Raw genomic sequence first — 22107 nt, forward strand, 5'->3', positions numbered from 1 at the left:
TCCAGGTCCCTCTGGACGGCACATCCCTTTCCCTCCAGCCTGTCGACTGCACCACGCGGCTTGGTGTCATTGGCAAACTTGCTGAGGGTGTGCTCAATCCCACTGTCCATGTCACTGACAAAGATGTTAAACAGCACCGGTCCCAACACCAACCCCTGAGGAACAGCACTCATCACTGCTCTGCACTTGGACGTTGAGCCATTGACCGCAACTCTTTGAGTGTGACCATCCAGCATCCACTGAGCGGTCCATCTGTCAAATCCATGTCTTTCCAATTTAGAGACAAGGATGCTGTGGAGGACAGTGACAATTTGGTAACATGTCTTAAAAATCAAATGCATATGCAATAATTTAAAAATAACAGTCTGCCACACTGATAGCAGAGGTTCAGTTGGTATGATGTTGGGCCATTTGCAAGCAGTTTAATTCCAGGCATGTGGAAAATAAAAATGGTCATTGGCTTGATTAACTTGTGCCTCAGCAAAGCACAAACAGGAGATACAACTTCTCAGGACTTGAGTTCTTACTGTTTGCATCGTCTTAGCACTGGCGACAATTGCCAGGATTTGATGTCTACTGTTGGTACATTTGGAAAGGGAAAACTTTAACAGATACATGGAAAGACCTGAATTAGGTTGTGTTTCTTTAAACACGTAGATCAGCAAGCATCATAATTTCCATAATAAGGCCAAGAAATTTTAATCAAATTCTAACAAATTTTCTCATCTTTATCCGCATCAATTTTTGTACGCAGCTATAATTTGAGGAAGAACAGACTTGCTGATATTCCAATGTAACTTCAGAACAGGGGAACCTACAAGCAAACAAATACTAACAATGCAAATAAGTATGCCAGGACTTTCTGGTTCTCTCAGAAATGAATCACACTTTGATACTACATGCCATGTAAGGGTTTGAAAAATGCTCTGATTTATTTCAAAAGCTACATTTACCCTTGAAGCAGTAATGTAATACCTCAAAGCTTTCTTTGTGTAACTTTCTCTGTAATTTAGACTGTAGGCATACTTCATACATTGACCATGCTTCCAGAAGGCCCAGCAGAGATACTTTTCAAGTTTTATGTTTATGTAGGATGCCATGATCATATTTTTACAGAGAAGTAGCTCAAAGACAATTGTAACATCAGGCTACCCGCTAGGTGGCAAAGAGAGACAGTGATTTGCAATGTATTTCTGCACACGGGAAAGAGGGTGAAAAGCAGCCAGCCACAGAGCCGGATTTACAAAAAATATATTGTGGCCTAGCCTTTTGGAGTGAGATAGTTTTGGTAAGTGTGATTCTGAAAGACTGGAAGGAGCAGATTGATTAAGGCAATCTAGACTAGGGAAGAAAGTTATCTGCATGTAATGAAAATTATCTGACTTCAGTTTGTCCATTTTAGTAACCTACTTGAAAGGTGTTTCATCTCCAACTAATTTCTTACAAATTATAATATTCAGTGCAGAGGATCATGATGTTGTGGTCAGCTCAGCTAAATTGCTGAAGCAATAAGCTTTTTAAAATAATATTTTTAATGAAGATATTCCACTAGCCACACTACAAAATATTGGAAATATGGGCTATCTCTACTGCAGTTAATAGACTTATGGAAATCCATTGCTGCAGATAAAGCCAGATATAATTCCTGCATTTGCAGCCTACACCTGCAAGGTACTTCCTTGACCTTGCAAGGTCATACCCCAAAAATGTGAAGTGGAAGCTTTCATAATTAAAACAATTGAAGATTTTGGCACTCTTTTTTTCTTTCTTTTTTAGTGTTTTTCTATACCAACTCAAGGCTCAGCTGAAGTTTCCATGGGTTTGGATGTAAGGTGATTGTGACATAATATTTATAAAACAGCAACTATATTGAGCAGTTCAAATTTGTTGTCAGCATTCTTTTTGTTGCACTGTTGAAATAAATTCTTTTCAGGTTTATATAGGATTGTAACTTTGCCTTAGAATGAAAGGAACGAAAGCTTCATTTGTGGAGTGTAAACGAAGCACTACAATTGATATTTTTAAAACTGTATGGGTTTTTTGCAAAATTTAGCTTGTGTTTTAGGTATTCTTCCTCTTTGTAATGGTGAAGCTCAAGAAACTTTATTACAGAAAATGGGAAAAAAACCTTATATTTAGTTTCTCTGTACTTTATATTACAAAATTCTTTTTGCTTATTTTGAAGAGCTCTAATATCTCAATGAATTATAATAGGAACTTGAAATTTGGAAGAGCCAAATAATTCTGACACACAGCTTTGTTCAGGAAAAAACCCCATACTTATCAGAAGAAATTTTGAGGTAGTAAAAAAAAGTGCTTTGCACCTCATATATTTAAGACTATTAGGCTCATGTTTATAAAATTATTACACAGTGAATGGCACTAGAGCATGGTGGGAAGAGATCATGGAGAAAGAGAAAACAAGTCTTAAAAGAAGATAATCTTTCCAGTGAAAAAAGGTCATGAAGTTTGTTTTATGTCTTCTATGGTGAGGCACAATTCTCGCTATCTGTTGAGGGAATTTCTGTGCTAGGAAGTTTAAAGAAGTGTATTTGATGAGGATCTTGGAAGAACAAAGATGAAAGTACTTTTATTTTTCTAGAAAATGGGTTGATAGTTCAAGTCTAAGGAAGCTAGTAACAAGAATGGCAGAGGGGAGAAAAAAGGACTATGCAGTTAAAGAATATGGAGGATCGCAGTAAGACATGAAAGCTGAGGCATTTAAGTCAGTAGGTCTACATATAACTTTTCAGATAAATATGAGGAGTTTGATACTCATATAGGAAGTGTCAGAAAGCCTTGAAGACACTCAGACAAGTCAAGGTGAGAGGATGATTCGATGGGAATGGAAGAGCTCCAGTTTGAACAAAATAAGGAAAATAAGTAGCAAAAGAAAGACACTTCAGCATTTCACACACAAGAGGATGAAGCTAGATTATAGAATGCGTGCATGGAAGAAGAGGAAGAAACTGCTTTTTGGAAGTGTCAAGGAAAAAAAAATATTTATTTGCTAGAAACAGTGCCTGTGTGGGACGTAAAATTCAAGGACAAAATTTCACTGTGCCTGAAGAAGAAATTGCCTGCTGAAAAACTCTACCATATATTATGCAGAATTAACACAATAGCTTTAATCCTGTTGTGACAAAGAAAATATGGTTTATTATGAAGAGGATTGTTTTGGAAAGGCAGTCTCAATTTTCTTGCTAGATAAGAGAGAAAATGTTCTTTTGGCTTCCCACTGCTATCTGAGCATCCAACAGAAGTGAACTAATCAAAGAGAAACTCTAAAATAATAAGTATAAAGCTTGTGTGAAAACTCATTGTGCTGTATAAGATATAATAAATATTTTTTTTGAGGAATAACTATAGAACACTATTAAAAATGTGTCGTCCAACTGGATTCATCATATTGGATTTTTTTCCATAAGGGATTCATCATATAGATTTTTTTTCCATAAGGGTACCCTCAAGAAAATCTCTCCCTAAAGATGAAAATATGAACTGCATAATTCACACTTACTCTAAGTTTTCTTATGTCTGGGAAAATAATTTTTGATCATTTAAAAGCAAATTCTTTGCTTATTTTACAGTCTCTTTCACCTGCTTTCACAAGGTTTGGTTATCTCATTGATGACTGCTTTGTTCAAATGTCAGTCAAGATCTGGAGGAAAACCAAGTTTTTCTGATGTGTTTCTTCAGTAGAGAAATTTAAAATGCACAGCCTATTCTCTGCACTCCTCTAATGAGGAGATAATCTGAAAAAGTCCAGAAGGATACTTAGAAGCATGGTTCTGGAATTTCAGATATGCTTTGAATGCTAATTTCTCCTCAGGGTGCAGTAGCTCATTGGAGAACTAAATATTCAGGCCAACACAGTCCACACAACAGTATGCCTTATGCACCTTCAGAGACATCTAGAGGATGAGTAAGGTCCACATTTTTGACTGACTAAATACTTAGAGAAGCCCACTGAAATCACTTTTGAATTTGACTTTACATTTCACTTAAACTAAGTTAATTGAACTGTGTTGTAAAGTAGGTAGGCAGAGATAACTTTTCCAGATTGCCAAAGGGTACTCAGGAAATCAAAGCATGCCAACATTTGTGAGCTTAAGCGAATAATTACTGGAAGACATCTGATGGTACTTTCTACCTCCAATTTCTTTTTATCATATGACTAGAACCGTAACTTAGAGAGCTTCTAAAAAACTGCTAAAGTGATCTAAAGCTTTTCTCTGAAAATGTTCAGTTGACACTGATAAAGGTCCAGATAATGTACAGTATTACAAACACGCTGATAAATGTTAAAAAATATTGAATAGGACATTTTTGAAAAACAACAAAAAAATAAAGAATCCCCCAAAAGCGTTGCTTCTGGGTAATATCTGTGTGTCATATAAACATCTACTTGGCTTATGGTAGAGCTGTGGCTGTAAAAGTCCCATTGATTTCCATGGCACAAATTCTAAAATACTGTTACAGATTTTTTTATATATATATAGATAGATATATATGTAATATAAATATAAATATATGGATATATATATTTATGTAAATGTATTTTAAAATGGTGATGACATGCTTTCTCTTACAAGACTAACTACATCTTAAAACCTAACCTTCATAAATGAATTTTAAAGCAGCTAGCTTAAGAGCTTTCTGGATTGTTAATATTGATTTTTCTATACATATTAGAAAAACACAGACATTTCAAGGGTTAGAATCAAGCCAGTACCATAACAGTTTTGTTTGTTTAAGTTAAAGGACAGCTATCTCACAATGGGATCTCTGGCAAAATAATGAATGTATCAATAGAGGTCTTTATTTATAGAAAGACTTAACGGACGATAATATAATTAATGCACAAAATTTGGTAAGAGAAAGCTTTTTTGCCAGGCAGAAAAGTCCAGGAAAAACAAAAGACTAAAAGCCAAGAGAGAGAATTCTGAGAGTGTTATTCTATGTATATTTTAAAGGGTGAGGATAATTAAAAATGGGAGCAGTTTATGAAGAGTTCTGATGTACTTTTTCATCACTGGAAAACAGAAAAATTAAGACTGGTTATATTTCTGAAAGAAAGTGTCTTGTTCACACCCAACTGTTGGACTGTGAAGCTGGAATTAGTGCATGAAAATCAGATAGTGCTGAACAGGAGGTTAGGGTACATGGTTAAAATGGGCTTTTCTAGACTTAAAAGGCTGTAATGTGTGAAAGAGAAGTATTGCAACACCTAACTCTGAACTCAGTGAATCAAAACCCTTTGTACTCTTATAAATATATAGATAGTAAGCAAAGCAAGAGTTCTGGCTTTTGCCTCACATTAATTTATTTTCATGAGAATTCTTTTATGTTGGACTAAGTTAAATGGTGAAAGTCAAAGAGGAATGCTCAGAATGTGTGTATGTTAAAAAAAAAATGTAGCCTGGTCTTTGAATTTTTATGTTTAATTTGCAATGGGAATCCAACTTTTTGTTATAGTTGGTAGTAAAACAGTGATTTTGTAGAGAGATGAGCTGAATTCCATTCTGTCAAAAATTGTAATTTCAGATTTGGACTGCAAAATTATTATTTGTAATGGTGTGAGAAGTATGATGAGCCCAGGCTGACTTGCAGATCTTGGGGATTCTGTATGCTAGAGATGACATTTAGAAGAATCATTTGTTTTGCAAGCCTGTCAGGTCTGATGTGGAGTCACTGGAGGGAAGAACAAAACAGAGCCCTGTGAAGTAATTTCTCACACAGTGCTTTTGTTACTTGAAACACATTTTAAAGCTAAAACTTTGCTTTGTTGGGCTGTTGAAGTACTACTGCTGTTCAAATGATGCTGAGGTGTTTACTGTCAGAGCAATAGTCAAAGGCAACAAGATGCCAATGTCTCCAGCAAGTGCTTAGCCATTCTTCAGTCCTGGCAGTGCTGAGTAGCTCTGTGCCTTCCTCAGCCCTAAGCCTTGCTGGGTTTCACAAACCAGGCACTTCAGGGCCTGCCTCAGCCATAGAAAGCACATGATGAAATCTGTTGGAAAAACTCTGCTGAAAGCATGCCTGGAAGGCGTAAGGCTAAGAGCATTCCTCCTGCATGTCGGGGACCCGGTTTGATTCCCCTTTGCTGAAGTGGGTTGTAGCTTGTACCTTCAGTGACCCAAGACAGTGCTCATCCTCTTGCAGCATAGGATGTCCTGGTTTCTCCTCCGTCTCTGATGACTGTTCATACCTATTACTGGCTTGTGAGTCTCTTTTTCTTATGGACTGAGTCAGTTGCCGTTCCTGGATTTAAGGAAAAGAAAGAAAGCTCATGTGAATATATGTTCTTAAGTCCTAAAGGTGATTTATGCTCTACACAGCATTCATAAACAGCATGTGCAGGGCTGCAGTTGTCACTTTTCAGCCATCCTTGCACAGCTGCTGAGGTGTGTTGTGCCCTGAGTGTGCATTATCACACTTAGCCAAGCCCCTGTTTTTGAAGTCTTTGGTGTTTCCATATGGGGTGTAAGGAGGACTAAGTACTTCACTCTTTGCTCTGGATTCCAGTTAGTATCATGGCAATCCTGGCCCTCGAGTCTTGGTGTGAATCTAGTCCTTTAGCCTGTGTGTGCTGTCATCTGATCATCTGTTAAAAGTTGTGACCTGTTGTATAAATACACAGCGAACTGTTTTGGAATAAACATCCTAAGATACACATTATAACTCAGTAGACCATAACAGTTGCATATAAAACATTATAGTATGTCATGAAAACATTTAAAACTAATTAGTTTAAAGCAATAGACTACCATAATTATAATCTACTAAATAATTAGTATTAATTACTTAGACGATTAATTGGCTTGCTTCTGAAGTACTTTGAAGATGCAAAGCAAAGAATAACTGCCACATATCATGACCTCTGTTCCCTTACAACTGAATATAGCATATTGTCTAAAATGTGTCATCTTGTTTATGCAAAATTATATTTCATTAGGCCAGTATGTGGTAGCATTATTGACTGGGTCTAAAAGGATTGTGTTGCTATGAAACCCATTCAGAAAAGTGCTGCTTTCTCCAATCTAAATGAGTGATCGCAGCTCTCCTATGGGGAGATCTAAGACTCAGAGGAGAATGCAATTAAGATTCATCATGCGTAGGGAGTGAAAATCATCCCCGTGCATTGATCTGTAATATATTTTTATATGCATACTAGCATTAAGAATCTAATTACTACATACTGAGAGCAAAATTCACCCCTAGAAGAATTAACTATAACCAGCTCAAAGGTTCTGTTCTAGAATCCCTGTAGCACTTGTGCCTCACAGAAGCCCCACATTAAGGTTCCTGAATTTCTCAAGTACCAAATGCCAAGATCTCTTAATGATCTTAGTGGGAAGGTAGTGGCTGCTTTTCAAAACCTCTGAATCCAGGGCCCTTTGAGGCATGAGGGACACAGACAGCTTCACATAGGGTCTGGATTTGTCTAGTATGACAGAGAGATTTGGGTATGTGAGAGATCTATTGGCTTGTCAGTGCTTCTTAACAGGTACACAAGATTGTGCAGAATTAAAATAACTGCTTAATTGTGATTTTCTTTTGTATTCCATGTATATAAGAAAGCAGAATGACGGGTAATGCTGAGTGTTAGACATCTGCCAAGGTTTGTATGTTGACTTCTAATCTAAAAGCAGTAGTTTTTCTGAAAATTGAAAATAATCTGACTTGTCCCTTCCACAAATGGAAAAAATATCTAGTAATTAAATCCTATTGTACATGATGGCCAATTTACTACATTAATATTAAAGGATGATTAATGGAGTTCTAAATCTCTAAAACCAAGGAATGATAAGGAAAATCCTATAATAAATCCGTAACTTCAGCATCATTGGCAGACAGCATTATATCTGGATATTCCAACAGTCTTGATCAGTTTATTGTCAAGAGACAGAGGCCAACTGCAGTATATTCTTAGACATGAAGGGTCAGCAAGTGCCCTTCAGCTCTTTGAAATATTTTTAGAGCAATTATGTTAATACTTGTTCTTTAGCTCCAAAACCCTTTATGACAGTTTCATTTATCCTTTCTAAAATTATGTCAAAGTGCACCTTTTGTATATTAACTACTGACAAGTGATGAACTGTTCAGCAGGATCTTAAACCTCAGTGAAGAAGAGTTTTAATCATCTGAATATGATGTTGGTATTATAATGCCTACAATCCTTAAATATTCCCTATTTCCTTCAGTTTTTTGATGAAGGATATTAAAAGCACAAGGGAAGGTGTACTGCATGGGACAGGAAATACTGAGGCCTTGTGTTAACATAACATGTTTCTAACTTCACTGAGATATATATCATTTGCAACTGTATTTTTTTTTTCCAAGTGAAAGAATACTGTTCATTCACTGGGAGTTCTGATTTTACTTATGGACTTTTTATAATTCTGAGGAATTCATTAAAAATGTTTAACTCCTTGAAGTTCCATGTGTTCTACCATACATAATTACTAAATCATAGATTTATTCTTTGCTCTTTCCTAGTTTCAAGAAAGGCTGGTTGTTTAATCTGGAAGTTTATGAAGACCATAGATTTAGATGATGAATCATATAACACAACTATTAAAAAATAAATGCTGATTATCTGACATAGTATGTGAGCAGTCGCAGTATAAATTCTATGTAGCTAAACTATGTAGCATGTACTTTTAAAGTAATTAATACATTAGAATCATAGAACCATAGAACAGTTTGGGTTGGAACTGACCTTTAAAGCTAGTCCAATCCACCTGCAATGAGCAGGGACAGCTTCAACTAGATCAAGTTGCACAGATTAGCGGACATCTGGTTTGATTTGCAGTTTTCTCCTCGGTATAAGCATTTGCAGGGCCTTGGTTTGAACCAGCTGTTAAAAGCATATTTGGTTGTGAAAAATTGTCTCACTTGCACCTTTCTCCCCAGTTCTGCTGCCTGTTCTTCCAGGGTCAGCCCAGCTTGGCAGAATTCCCTTCTCCTTCTACTCAAACAGGCTTGTATCTGAAAGGTCTTTGTCCCAGGTGAGGAGAAACAAGAAAAATACCTGCCAGCAACTTGTTCTGACATCTGCCTCATCTTCCAGTCTCTCTCCGAAGTCCTCTCAGACGTAGGCTTGGGTAAATCCACCCTCTGACCTAGAGGATATAGGAGTCTCCTCTTCATCCTGCTTCCTACCACCCCCCACCTACTGTGATTCAAATCTGGAAGCTGCCAGATGATTTTTAAAGAGCAGCAGCTCTCCAGTCTAAATGGGAAAGAGGCTTACCCTGAAAGGAGAAGTCACAGCTGAAAGCCCTTACACATTCATTATAGGTTCTCACATGCCTGTTCTTGGAGCATTTCCACCATTTTGTTTCAAATGATAGACACTTATCAAGTTCTAAGGCCTCTGTTCCAATGGCAGCAGTTTCTACAGAATTAGACTCTCTCTAATTAACACGTTTGTTGGCAGTTTCTATAGTGACATCCAGAACTGAATAGGGCTGAAGATGTATATGTTCCATCCTTTTTGGAATAGATGTTTCTGGCCAAGGCTGATTTGCTGTAGCAGGAAAGAAAATAGGTCCAAGTTCTGCCTCTGGTGTGACAATTGTCTGAGTAAAATAAATAATCTGTCTTCAAGACCATCAGTTTGGTGTCATCAATAAGCATTTCATTTGCTTTTATAACAGCTAATAAAGAAGCAAACTATTTCTAGTATTAGCAAAATCCCTGTTATCTGAAGCATTACAGGTTTTTCAGTGAGAGTGATAACAAGGAAACCTGGCGGACAATGGTTTTCAGAGACTGCCTGCTGCTTCTGCTGAGGAGGCAAAGATATTGTATATCATATCTTTGAGTCACATAACTGTTGAATGTAAATCAGCATTACTACCTCATTCATCAGCATGATGTCCTTAATTGTGGAGCTGGAAGATTAATTTACAGTGTCTGGAAAATGGCCCAATATTCAGGAGAAGCATTTGTATTAAATGATCAATGCAACAATGAAAAAGTGATTGTACATAACCCTTGAATCTTATTTTGATCCAAGAAAAAAAGCAAAGACTACAGACATAGCAGCAGCTATTTTTATTCCTATAGGTTCCTGAATCCATTAAGAATGTCATGGTATTGAATTGTTACGTCATTGTATCTGACATCAAATTCATTAATATTAATTTTTGTTGGCTGAACAAACAAAAAGGGCAGTATATTAAATACTAAACTATGTTAAGAGCTGGACAGAATTATTTTCTTTGTTGCCTAAAGTCTTACAAACCTAGAAGCTTTGTTCTTAATTACTTAACTGTTATTAAACACCTTTTTTTCTGTTGTGAATCCCCAGTAGAAAGAGGACAAACTCTGAAGATGGATCAACAGTAAGACATACTTTCTTTTGACAATTAGTTGCAGTGACTTGGTCCTTCTGTCTGGTCCTGTCCATAACTACATCTCCAGAATGTATGCTTTACTATGATTAAAGCATATAAAAATAATAACTGTGTCCACATGTGCCAGGAGATGAGCATGGGAAAATATTTTCCTTATTTTTTCCTTTTTAGAAAGCAGAACAGATCTCAGGATTCACTTGAAAGCCTCTTTCATATCACTGGTGTTTCTTTAGTCATCCAATCCTACATTGTTGTCCCTCTTTCATTTCAGCTAATCTGAAATCCCAGGAGTGGAGATAAACAAAATACAATTTCCACCACATAAAATGGAAACAGGGGGAGGAAGGAAGAAAGAGTGAGGTTGTATGAGTAGAGAGCCATGAAACCAGTCATAATCAAAGATTGCACAACCTCCATTGGCTCTGAAGTTTCTTACAATCTGTTCTGATAAACTGAAATGTTCTGAACTTTCTACAAGTAGACTGGAAGCCTTTTTCTGCAAGCATGACCATTAGTGACTATGAAGACACAGGGGACAAGATGCCACTTGAATTGTCACCTTCAAGTTGTTTCAAATGGATGGAGGATGTTAACAGTGAGGATAACATGATCCTAGTGGGTTGTAGGAAGGACAACATCTGTCTTTTTCTTCCTGTTGCTTGCCAAATGCTCTAAGGACAAAGGTTTTTTGGTGTTTTTCATTATGTTCCTGAAGCATATCGAAAAAGGACTTCCAACAAGCTTTAACTTCCAGCTTAGGTAACTATTTTAATTGACTTGCTTCTTCAAGTTGACTCAATTTTTTTTCCACTTACTGGACGCCAGAAAGGGGCTTTATAGATATTTGCAAGGAATCCATAATGGATACTCAACACTGCCAAATAATTGTTCAAAGCCTTTTAGCGTCATTTTTGGAATGGAAGGAAGTCATGCAAGTCACACTGAGTTGTTGCCTGGGGAATTCTAAGTTCAGGGCAGAGGAAAACTATTTTTCAAATTCTACTGTACGTATGTTTGTATCTTAACATTAGACTGCTTATAAGATAGGAAGAGAAAAGCACAAAAAGAATTGGAAATCTGAATTACCTTCTGTTTTGTGTTGACATTTTTCTTGATTTTTCTTTGCTTTAGACACTAAATACACATATAATTTTCCCCAATGTCATCTCTGTTTTCTCTTCTTCGTTTGTCCCTTGAAGGCTGCTGGATCACAGAAAGCTCAAGTTTTCTCATAATTCAAATTGCAGAACACGTGTAAAACAAATTGGTTTGAATTGCTGGTTATCTAGCAGTGTGGGCTCAAGCCCACTTCCATTTTGGTATAAACATACCTTATGTTTTCCATCCCACTAAGGCTGCTGCAGTCATATCAGACATACTAAATGGTTTGGAAAAAAAAAGTTAGAGACTTGTTCCCTGCTCTATGATGGCCATATAGGCCAAAAAAAAAAAAAAAAAAAAAGTCTGTAACACAATCAATCAACATGCAACAGTGGCTTTTTCCTGCAAAGAACACAGTACTGGACATGTCAGACTGAAATACTGAAACCCATCAGTATTTTCTCAAGTACTTTTTTTAGTTTTAGATTAACTGGTTTATATTTTAGTGCAATAGACCTTATTTTCCACTTTGGTTTTTGTTCAATTTTAAGCTACTCCTTTTTTTTTTCTTCACTAGTTCAGGACTTTATAGATCGGTGGTCTGCACTAATCAATTCTTATCACATTTTCTCCCATCTTTCAGCCACCACTTAGCCATGTTTTGTACACTAATTTCTCTCAGTTCCCCTTTACAATTCAGTCCTCTTAGCTGTATATAGTCTTGTTGTGCTAACATTCTCCAGTTCACTAGTGTTTTTCATGTTTTGAGACAGAACGCTGGAAGGTGGCAGACTCTAAAAGAAATTCTTTTTAACTTGTTAAAAATACTGTTATTTGGTTCAGTTGTGCCTTCCATGTCTGCAGTCACCCTCTCTCAAATTTCTTTATATATAAAACCACTAAAATCATGTTCTAGGTAGTGCAAGCATTTTGGTCTGATCAGTTACATTGTTGCTATAACTGTAAAGAGAGTTCTCCAACAAAGTTTAAGGGAATGAATCCTTCACTATTCCTAACCCTAAAATAATATTAAACATTCATCTAATAATGTGAATGATGTCTCCATGAGTCATCATCTGCCTTGGGAGGAACTGTAGCCGGTGACAGTCCCATCTAGTCAAATATCAAATGAAATAATGAGGTCTTCCTCATACATATTCTTCTAGGAATGAGTCAGATATCTGGTCTTTCCTCCAATTGCTTTTCCTGTGCTTTCACAGAGCAAAGATAACGCATATATAGTGCAAACCAAACAATTATCAGGAGATAATCCCATTTCTTCAGGGCTCCATGATTTTGTTTGAAACTCTCATCAGAAACGTATCAGACATTTTCATGATTATGATTAACTATCTCCAAGTTTTGGATATAGTCTCTGTGTAGAGTAGATGTAACTATTAAAAATACAGAATAAGATTTTATTACCTGGACATTAATAGAACAAGGCACTTAGAAACAAAAGGAGCATTAGAAAAATTATGGCTATAATTTACAGGATGGGGGCTAACCTTTAAAAATTATTTGGCTATTCACTGTAATAAATTCTTATAGCCTTTGACAATTAGAGAGGATATCCTAAATTACTAAGAATTCTGCTATCATTTGATATAATAAAACCCTCTTCTCCCACTGCAAGGTATGAATGCAATTTCCATGGCCATCACTGGGAATTACTGTGGGCTGCCAGTATATATATACCACCTGGTATGGCCACCTATGAAATGATATTGTATCCATGCTGTAAAACATCTATAAGGTCTGTAAAGGAAGCATAAACTCTGATATACCATATGAACCCCACTAAACTTTTGAGAAAAGCAGTTAGCTAGATCCTAGATACAAGTTAAAGCTGTAAAGTCTGCCTCTGCCTGAAATACGCTTTTTGTTTAAAACCAAATTGACTTTTCCCACTTCTGAGTGGTTATAGTTTGTGATACAGACTGGTGCAGACTTACAGCAAACTGAACTGCGTCATCCACGCTGCTAAGTGAACTGCCCAAAATCATCCATACCATTAAAGTGTGGTTCCAAGCAGAAGTGGCTTAGACCAAGTAGCACTGTCCCAAAAAATGCTCAGCCACCAACCAAGGCCTTTTCACAGCATGCGGTTTAGGTGCGATTACCCTGACTTGGGAAGTAAGGCGGTTCAGCTGCACGGACACGGACTGTGCTGTAATGGGCTACCCCTGAGCCAGAGGCTAATCCCTTGCCTGTTGTTCTAAACTAGTGCAGCCATAGCCTGGAAGCAGTCACCTGGCTTCAGGTGGGGAATATGTTCTTTTCAAAGAGTTGAGAAAGAGTGATGGACATACGTAATAAACTTTTTATCTTTGCGCACTATAAATAATTGCAGTTTAAATACATTTTCTTGAGTGTTTGCATGCTCTCTGGATTTGCATTTTTACCTCAATAAAATCTATCACTTAGACCTAGCAAGCAATTGTTCTGCTTTGCATCACCTATAAACTGCATTGACTTATTTTAAGTGTTTTCCATTGTAGCCGGTACAATTTTACATACTATAAATCAGGATGAAACTTGTCTTTATGTCTGTCTACAGCCACAATATTTCCTACCTGATTGTCACCTGCAGTACAACTATTTTTTCCAGGGCTTCTCTAGATTTACTTTTGTTAGGCTCACAAACACAGGTACTGCCTAGTGGAAAGTATATTAGCTATATGATGTACATGAATCTTTTCCCCAAACCACTCAGAAAAGCACTGGTTTCTCTGTGTGACATTGTTTTAGGTTGGTCAGGTAGTATGCTGAAAATAATGGTAAGTAATTTCCAATAATAGCACTGAAGTTGAAGTAATAGAATTAATATGTTTTGTAATAATTCATTGATTTTAAAAAATTATTTATTTCATGGTGATTAGTATATATCATCCAGAATCTTTTTATTTCTGTGACATAGCTCCACCATCTTTTTTGTTTACTTTTTGAATTTCAGCTACTCTGCTCTGAATTCTTCTGTTTTTTTCAGTTCAACCAGGCTATAGCCAGCAAATGAAAAAGTAGACCAATGATAACTTGTGAAACTATGTAAAAATATTTTATTTTTGTTTTGGGAAAATTAATTCCTGTGTTCAGTTTGACATCCTTGCAACAAAAACAACGATAAGAAACCAAAAAACCTCCATGCTTTATTGAAGTACGTTAGCTGTCGTGTGTGCTACTTTGTGTTATAGGTCCTTTGATAGTAATGTTAAATGGAAATCGTCCTTTAATCATTTGGATGGGTAGATCCAGATTCTCTGTATGCTCTGTGTATGAAGATCTACATGAAGCTGATGTGGTGAATCATTGGGTGAACACAGACTTTTTATGATGTTTTCTCTCGAGGTTATAGAAGCTGTTCTGGAGTTACGTTTTCTATTGCTGTAATTGTCATAACCAGCAATAAAAAAATTCTTAACTTTGTCTGCCATTGAGCAGCAATACATGGTGTTTCAAAAGGCTTTCTAGAGCACCTGCTTGGGATGTAGAAACAATTCTTTTTCGCTCGACAGTTATGGATTTGTAAAAAGACTAGCACCTTTTTACAGTTTATGCAAGTAAGTTTTCTATATTCATATTGAAAAGAGCAAGGGAATGTATTCTGTGGGGATACTAGACTTCATCTTACGGCTGTTGCCCTGGTGAAATATTTTCAGTAAATCACAGTCTTTATGCTGTCCTTGGATCTTCTGCAATCTCAGCTGCCACTGCTGTATAATGTTGATTTCTATTTGGTATTCAGACAGCGAGAAAGCTGTTTAATCATTTGGTTTCTGACTTGTTAATAAAAAATCTGTCTTCTTTAATAAGTTTATTTTAGATAAAACTACAGTCTCTGCCACAATTTGACATACTTTCTTATGTTTTTTAAAGTAACAAATGATGCTGAGGCTGAGACAATATCTCTGTAATTTCTTCTTACCAAGTGAATGCCTTTGTGATTTGCAGTGCTGTTCAACACACAGAGAATGAAAGCTATTTAATCATTCTCCATATGAATTGTAAATAAAGTTTTACAGTTGTCCCACATCGAGCGAAATGAAAGAAGAAAAAGAAGAGACCTTTGCTCATTATAAGAAAACCTTTTCTAATAGTGCAGAACGACATGTCTGTTCTAGAATGTGAACATCTTTTATATCACTAACAGTTTTCCACCCCATCACATCTCATTGATATTCTGCTTCATTAGAGTCTCATGATAGAAAAGTTATTAATATGCAGTGGTAATTTTATATCAGATTGGGAAAAACCCCGAAAGTCTAATAATATAATTACTGATGTTATATGATGGGAAATCACTAATATGATTAGAAGTGCCTGACAGATTATAGTAAGAGATTTGATAAAGTCCACCTGGGTTTGAAGGAGTCAGATGATCCAAATCCCAGCTACTGTGGGGGACAGGGAATAGAGGAAGCAGCAGGGTTGGACTCCAATTAGAAGAGCATAAATCAGTTTTTTTAAATGTGTCTGTAGGTCGTTTGCACTTTGTAGCTAGACTGTTCTCTGCATTAAAGATGTTTGTCCAATTTAACATGGTTCTGTAACAATGATTATGATCTATAAGTATAGATAAGACTTTGTCAATAAGATAATGAATTATATATTGAAGTACTCCAGGTTCAAGTTTTCAGCAGCATTGTTTCATATTTCACTGACTATAGGAGAAAATTCAGTCCATAGAGCCAGATAAATCCTTTTTGCACTTCTACCAGTGTAAACCTGGGAGATCTACAGTGAAATTGTGGGACAGCAGCTGATCCAGCTAAGAGGAGTTTCAGACAAAAGGTATTTAAAAGATTTGTTCAATGTGAAGGCAGAAGAATTTCAGTGTTTCAGATGTTCAACATGCATCAGCTCAATGGATGAGAATTTTTCAGACATGTATAAGAATAACTTTTAGACAAAGGATCTCGGAGTGTGTGAGCTAAGAGCTTCCCAGAGTTACCTTGTGCACAGCTTCTACATTGCATGATGTTCAACGGCTTGCCTGAAAATGCAGAATTTTCTAGATTTTGTGAAATCTCACAGGGATTGAATTTCTGCTGCTGTTGTCATGTAGGTGACAAAATGGTTGCTTAGAAATGTCTTAACATATTTTATATTTATAACTTAGGGGAGATGCTATCTGACACTCGATAAACATATTTTGTGTTTCTCAGCTGGAAATTTATAACACAATATGCTTGGCATTGTGGAAAGTTTGTCAGATATGTGTAATGAAGTTGTGATAGAAATCAATTAAAGGAGAACTAGGTTTCACATTATCCATTGATAACAGATCAGAGAGGGGCATATTAACCGGGAAAAAGACAAAATTGACTGTCAGAATAATACAGCAAGGGAAGAAATTATATATTGTTCTCTATAAAAGACTGGATAACTGGATAGGATTTTTTTTTATATTATCAGAGCAGATTAAGAATAACTTACCTCAAATAATTGAAATTATATCAATATAGTTCAGTTCAAAATAAGATATGACCTTTGACTCCTTCAGCCTGTACCCACCAGTTCAGTGAAAAGTTCACAGTCCTGTCCTGATAATGTAGGTCACAATATTCACTAATGTTTTTTTCTCGAGAAAGTTTAAGAGAATGTTGTATGTTCCTTTTGTTATTGTGCCTTATGCACTTAGTGATAAACCAAATAGTGCCAAGGCATGGTCTTGGACTGCTTCCCACAGTTGCTAAGTTATAAGCACAGTTCTTGGCACGGTCTTGTCTTGTGACACTGAGGAATCTTCCAGACAATTCCCAGACTCACTCTGAGGATGAGCATGAGTTAGGGATATCTACAATGGGTATTTTAGCTGCAACCTTTCTCTTTTGGAAGGTGAGAGAAATTAGCTATACAGACATGAGACATACTGTGCCAGATAGGTTCCTGTTCATTTTATTTACTAGTGTAGATGAGGCAACATTATCTCTGAAATTCTAACCGGGAGTAGAACAGAACAGCTTCTTGTAAGCATCCAAGGGTTGTGATTGAAAAACCATTGTTTTCTTTGAAGATTAAAAAAAAAACCAAAACAAAACAACTGTTTTCTTGAAAGCGAAAGAGTTCAAAAGGTAGCTTTTTGCTTTACAATGATCTGTGGGTTCCACGCCCCCCCCCCTTGGTTTAAGTTTCCAGTACTGTGTTGATGCAACTTTATAATTATGGACTGACTTATATTAATTATGGACTAGCTACTAATTATGACATAATATGTATATAGCATACAGAAAGAATAGTATTATACAAAAAAATCATCCACAGCAGTATTTGGACATCTGTTTTAAGAGATGCTTGCCTTTGATAAAATCTTCTTCTCTGCAGAGTGAATGTACTGTTCCACTTAAGCCCCATTTGAGCTTCCTGTCTACAAAGAACCCACTTTTATATCAGAATTGTGAAATCTAAGAGATATAATGCCTATTATTTATTTAAACATTTACTTCACCCAATTGGTCTGCTTGCAATTGTGGAAGGTAAGTAAAAATCACTAGATTTGTTTTTCCCTGTCGTCTCCTTTTGTTATCACATAACTGTTGTTAAATTCCAAATAATAAAAAGGCTCTACTTGTGTTTTCCTTCTGCTGGTGCTGATTCCACTGTGACTTGATCTCGGATAAGTGGTTCTTTGGACTTAGCAGACATGACCCTAGCTTAACAAACAAACTGAAAATAAGCCTACATTTTTCCTGCCAAACTCAAGGCATAAGAGAAAGGGTCAGAGAGTCTCTGAGCTTTGAAATGATTCTGCTTTCATCTCAAATGTCATCGTTTGCACCTTAACTCTTAGTTTGGTAGCGAAGGAAATGCCCCTTCACAGTTGGAAAACAGTGTAATATGAGCAAGTAAGGACCCAAACTTGAAAGTGAAAAAAATAATTTGCATGCTAATCCTGGAGACCTCAGAGTTTATTTCCTCCCAAAACAGAAACAGTTATAAGAAATCAGAGAATTTAGGTAAACCTCTGCTGAGAAAGTGTGTTGATGAATGATTCCTAAAACATGTTTTTGCAAATATTATACCGAGGAAATATGACATGACTTTGGCGAGCAATTATTTTGCTAAGAATTGGTAGTTTTTACCACTGTGAGGTATATGGAATAACCATGGATCATGTCCTTACCTAGAGACAAACTTTATGCACTGCAGATTAGGGCACAAGGAATAAAAAAAAGCATTTCCAAGACGCTTAAGAAATTTCTTAATCCTTGGGACATCTTCAGCCTGTGGGAGTTCTGTCAGGAATCCCTTGAGTACAGTATTTTGAAATGCATGACAGATTGTAAAGCCATGCAAAGGTTTCTTGCCCATTCAGTAAAATCTGAGGGTTAATTCCTTTCATGTTTCCTGCAGAAGCACATATTCTAGAATTAATATCATCAGAGACAGTTATCTGTTTCCTTTCATCCTACTGCCATTCAGCACTGCAAACAGCTTGGCTTTGTCTTCTTGAGGATCTCTTCACAGGTATTGGAAAACTGGTGTTCAGTCCTCCAGAAGTTGGCTCTTCTCCAGGCTGAACAAGCCCTGTTCCTCAGCCTCTCCTTGTAGGGCCAGTGCTTCAGCCTCCTGCGTACCCTCATAGCCCTCTGCTAGATTTGCGTCAGTTTGTTGATGTCTCTCCTGAATTGGAAGGCCAAAAACTGCATAAGGGTATTCTAGATGGAGTCTAAAATGTTCCGAGTGAAGGGGGATAATCTCTTCCCTTGATCTACGGGTTGTGCTTCTGTCAGTACAGCCCAGGGTGTTCTTGGCTTTCTTTGCTGCGAGAGCACCTTGCCGACACGTGCTCAACGTGCTGTGTATGTGGAGCCCCAGGTCCTTTTTGGCAGAGATGCTCCCCAGCCAGACAGTACTCAGCCTATTTTGTTGTTGCAAGATGTTATTTCTTCTCAGGTGCAGGACTTTGCATTTATCCTTGTTGAATTTAATGTTCCTGTTGGTCTGTTCCTCCGGCATGTCTAGGTCCTTCTGAATGGCAGCTCTGCCCACGCTGCCATTGAGAGTATCAGCCGGTCCCCCATTTATAGTCATCTACAAATTTGCTGAGCTCCATCATCTCTTCCTTATCACTGGAGGAGGTGAGTGAACACCGATGAAGATATTAAACAGGAGAGGTCCCAGTACAGTTCCCTGAGACACCACTTTGGCATATAGACCCCTGCCAGGTGGTCTACTCCATCCAGGTGGAGAACGACCATTAACTGCTTCTCTCTGAACTCCTCCATCCAGACAGGTTTTTTTACTCATCTAATTGTTCACCTATGCAGACCATAATGTGCTAACTGGGCTACAAGAGTGTAGTGGGAGACAGTATCAAAACTCTTGCTGAAGTCAAGGTAAATGACAACCACAGCTCTCCCCTTGTCCACAAATCTAGAGATTTTATCACAGAGGGCAGTCAGGTTCTTCAGGCATTATTTACCCTTGATAAACCCATGCTGACTGTTCCTGACCATCATCTTCGCCTTGATGTGCCCAGAAATGTGCTCCAAAGGGCTTGTTCCATGATACACTGCCTGTGTCCAACACCATCAATTCAGAAATTCTTTATTACAACAAAAAATGAGGCATATGCTTGAAAGATCTAGGTGTCATGTGTTTTATAGCATTTTATAGTGAAATGTATCTATTATCCCTCATTTTTTTGATACTTCAATAATGCAGGTGCTTCATGTATGATATTTTCTGGTCTGGTAGTCAGCAATAATGAAAGCTAGATAATTGAAGCAGGTATAATATGCTACTTGTCACTATCAAAGCTTTATAATTTTGATGCTTGGGAATCTCATATATGGGCTCTCATATAAAACAAGCAGGTGCCTTCCTGCTGGAGACAGGGTCAGAGTTTGCATTGAAATCCTAAGGGTGTATATGGGTGTCCTGTTTAGTGCCAGCTGGCTTCTGAATGATATTTACCTACGCTTTCTTTTTTATTGATATTTTCCAGACAGCAAACATAACTGAAAGTTGTCCCTCTGTGACTCCAAGATATTGTGGGTGATTGTCAGTCTGATGCAGAAATTCTCTGTGCCTCACTGCTTCACAGTTTTTGAAGTACAATACAGATTCTGTGGTCTTTGGGGCATGTAATTTCAGTCTCCAGTTTTTGAAATTATTTTCCATCATTGCAATAGAAAGAAAGCGGTAATTTTCTTTTTGTCTTCCCCAATAAGTATGAAAACACGGTTAAGGTTGTGACCAAGTATCCCTAAAAGCCCAAATAATAAAATTTAATAATCCTTCTCAGGATAAGTCAACCGAAGAGTAAATCCAGAGGGTAATTTAGCACAATTTCAGGGATGCTGTAATTTACAGTGGCTGGACTAGTCCCTTGATGCAAGTCCTGTGACAACTACATTTTCCTTTTCATGGCATGTTCCTTCACTGCCATTTCCTTTCCCAAATATGATCATTTTGCTTCATATGGGAGACGGTGAGCTCTAGCATGTGGATTTCGCAACATTTTTCATTGTCCAAGGGGCAACCATGAGTCACCACCAGGCTCCATAAAGAAGCCTGCCTTTAGTGGCAGACATTCAGTCGTCAGTATTTGCTTCTGCACTGATATTGATACTGGATGAGTGGTGTAAAATATACTTCTGAAGCCAGGCAGACAGGCTCAACGCTTTTTTCCTAAATTACATATAAAGATACTTGTGCCATGTATCCATCCATACGCTGTCTGAAATGAGGTGAGGAAAGATGCTGAATGAGGATACTTTGGGAATTTTGTTTTGAAGAGATTTACACTTAATAGAGCTGTGTCTGACACAATTGCTTCTTTCATGTATGTTAAAAATAAAGCCTGTGTATCTCAGATTTACATATACCTGTTTTCTGTAGCACATAATCTGCTGGTATGTCCTGCCAGAATATTTTGCCTCTTCTAATGGCCTAAATTCATGTCTGCCATATAGACCTTACAAATATTAACTGGTGTTACTCCAGGGATGAATTTAGCTGCTCAGTACTGAAACAAGCCAGTTATTCATCTGGCTGGATATGCTTCCTTGAACACTGGCCAATGCCTAATGTCTGAAAGGCAACTGAAACTTTTCCTCATAAAGCTGTTTAATGGTATCATAGGTTTGTGGGGAAAAAGAATGTTTTCCTATGCCTAGAGTGATACTGACGACTTTTTCAGGTGCAAAAATAGAAGCATAAATTTTCAAAGCAAAATACAAGGTGCGAGTAATTGTTCTGAGTTAAGCCCTTTCTGAGAGAAAGACTGGGATGAATTGGAGGCAGCAATCGTAGACGCAACAGTGAGGCACAGCTACTTGCCCAGGCCTTTACATATCAGTTGGACTTGAGGTAAAAAGACTTTAGAAGGCAAGGTACAGCCCTCAAAGACGTCTAGGACTTGCTGTGCACTCGCAGCATAGTCTGCATAGAAAGGCAGTTTGTCTTTATGTGTGCCAAACTTGGGAAACTGCTGTTATACCCTTTCAAAACAAACCCTCTCCCAATCTGTGGATGCACTGGAATCCAGCTAGAAACAGGTGAGGTTTTAATCCTTGAACTCTAGCTCTAACCTCAGTCTCAACACTAACCACAGCTGTAGCTTGTGACTAATCCCAAAATAAAATCCAAGATAGGGGACTAGCCAGTGTTGATGTCATTCTTCTTCCTAACT

Source organism: Strix aluco, chromosome 16, assembly GCF_031877795.1.
Source record: "Strix aluco isolate bStrAlu1 chromosome 16, bStrAlu1.hap1, whole genome shotgun sequence".
Taxonomy (NCBI): Eukaryota; Metazoa; Chordata; class Aves; order Strigiformes; family Strigidae; genus Strix; species Strix aluco.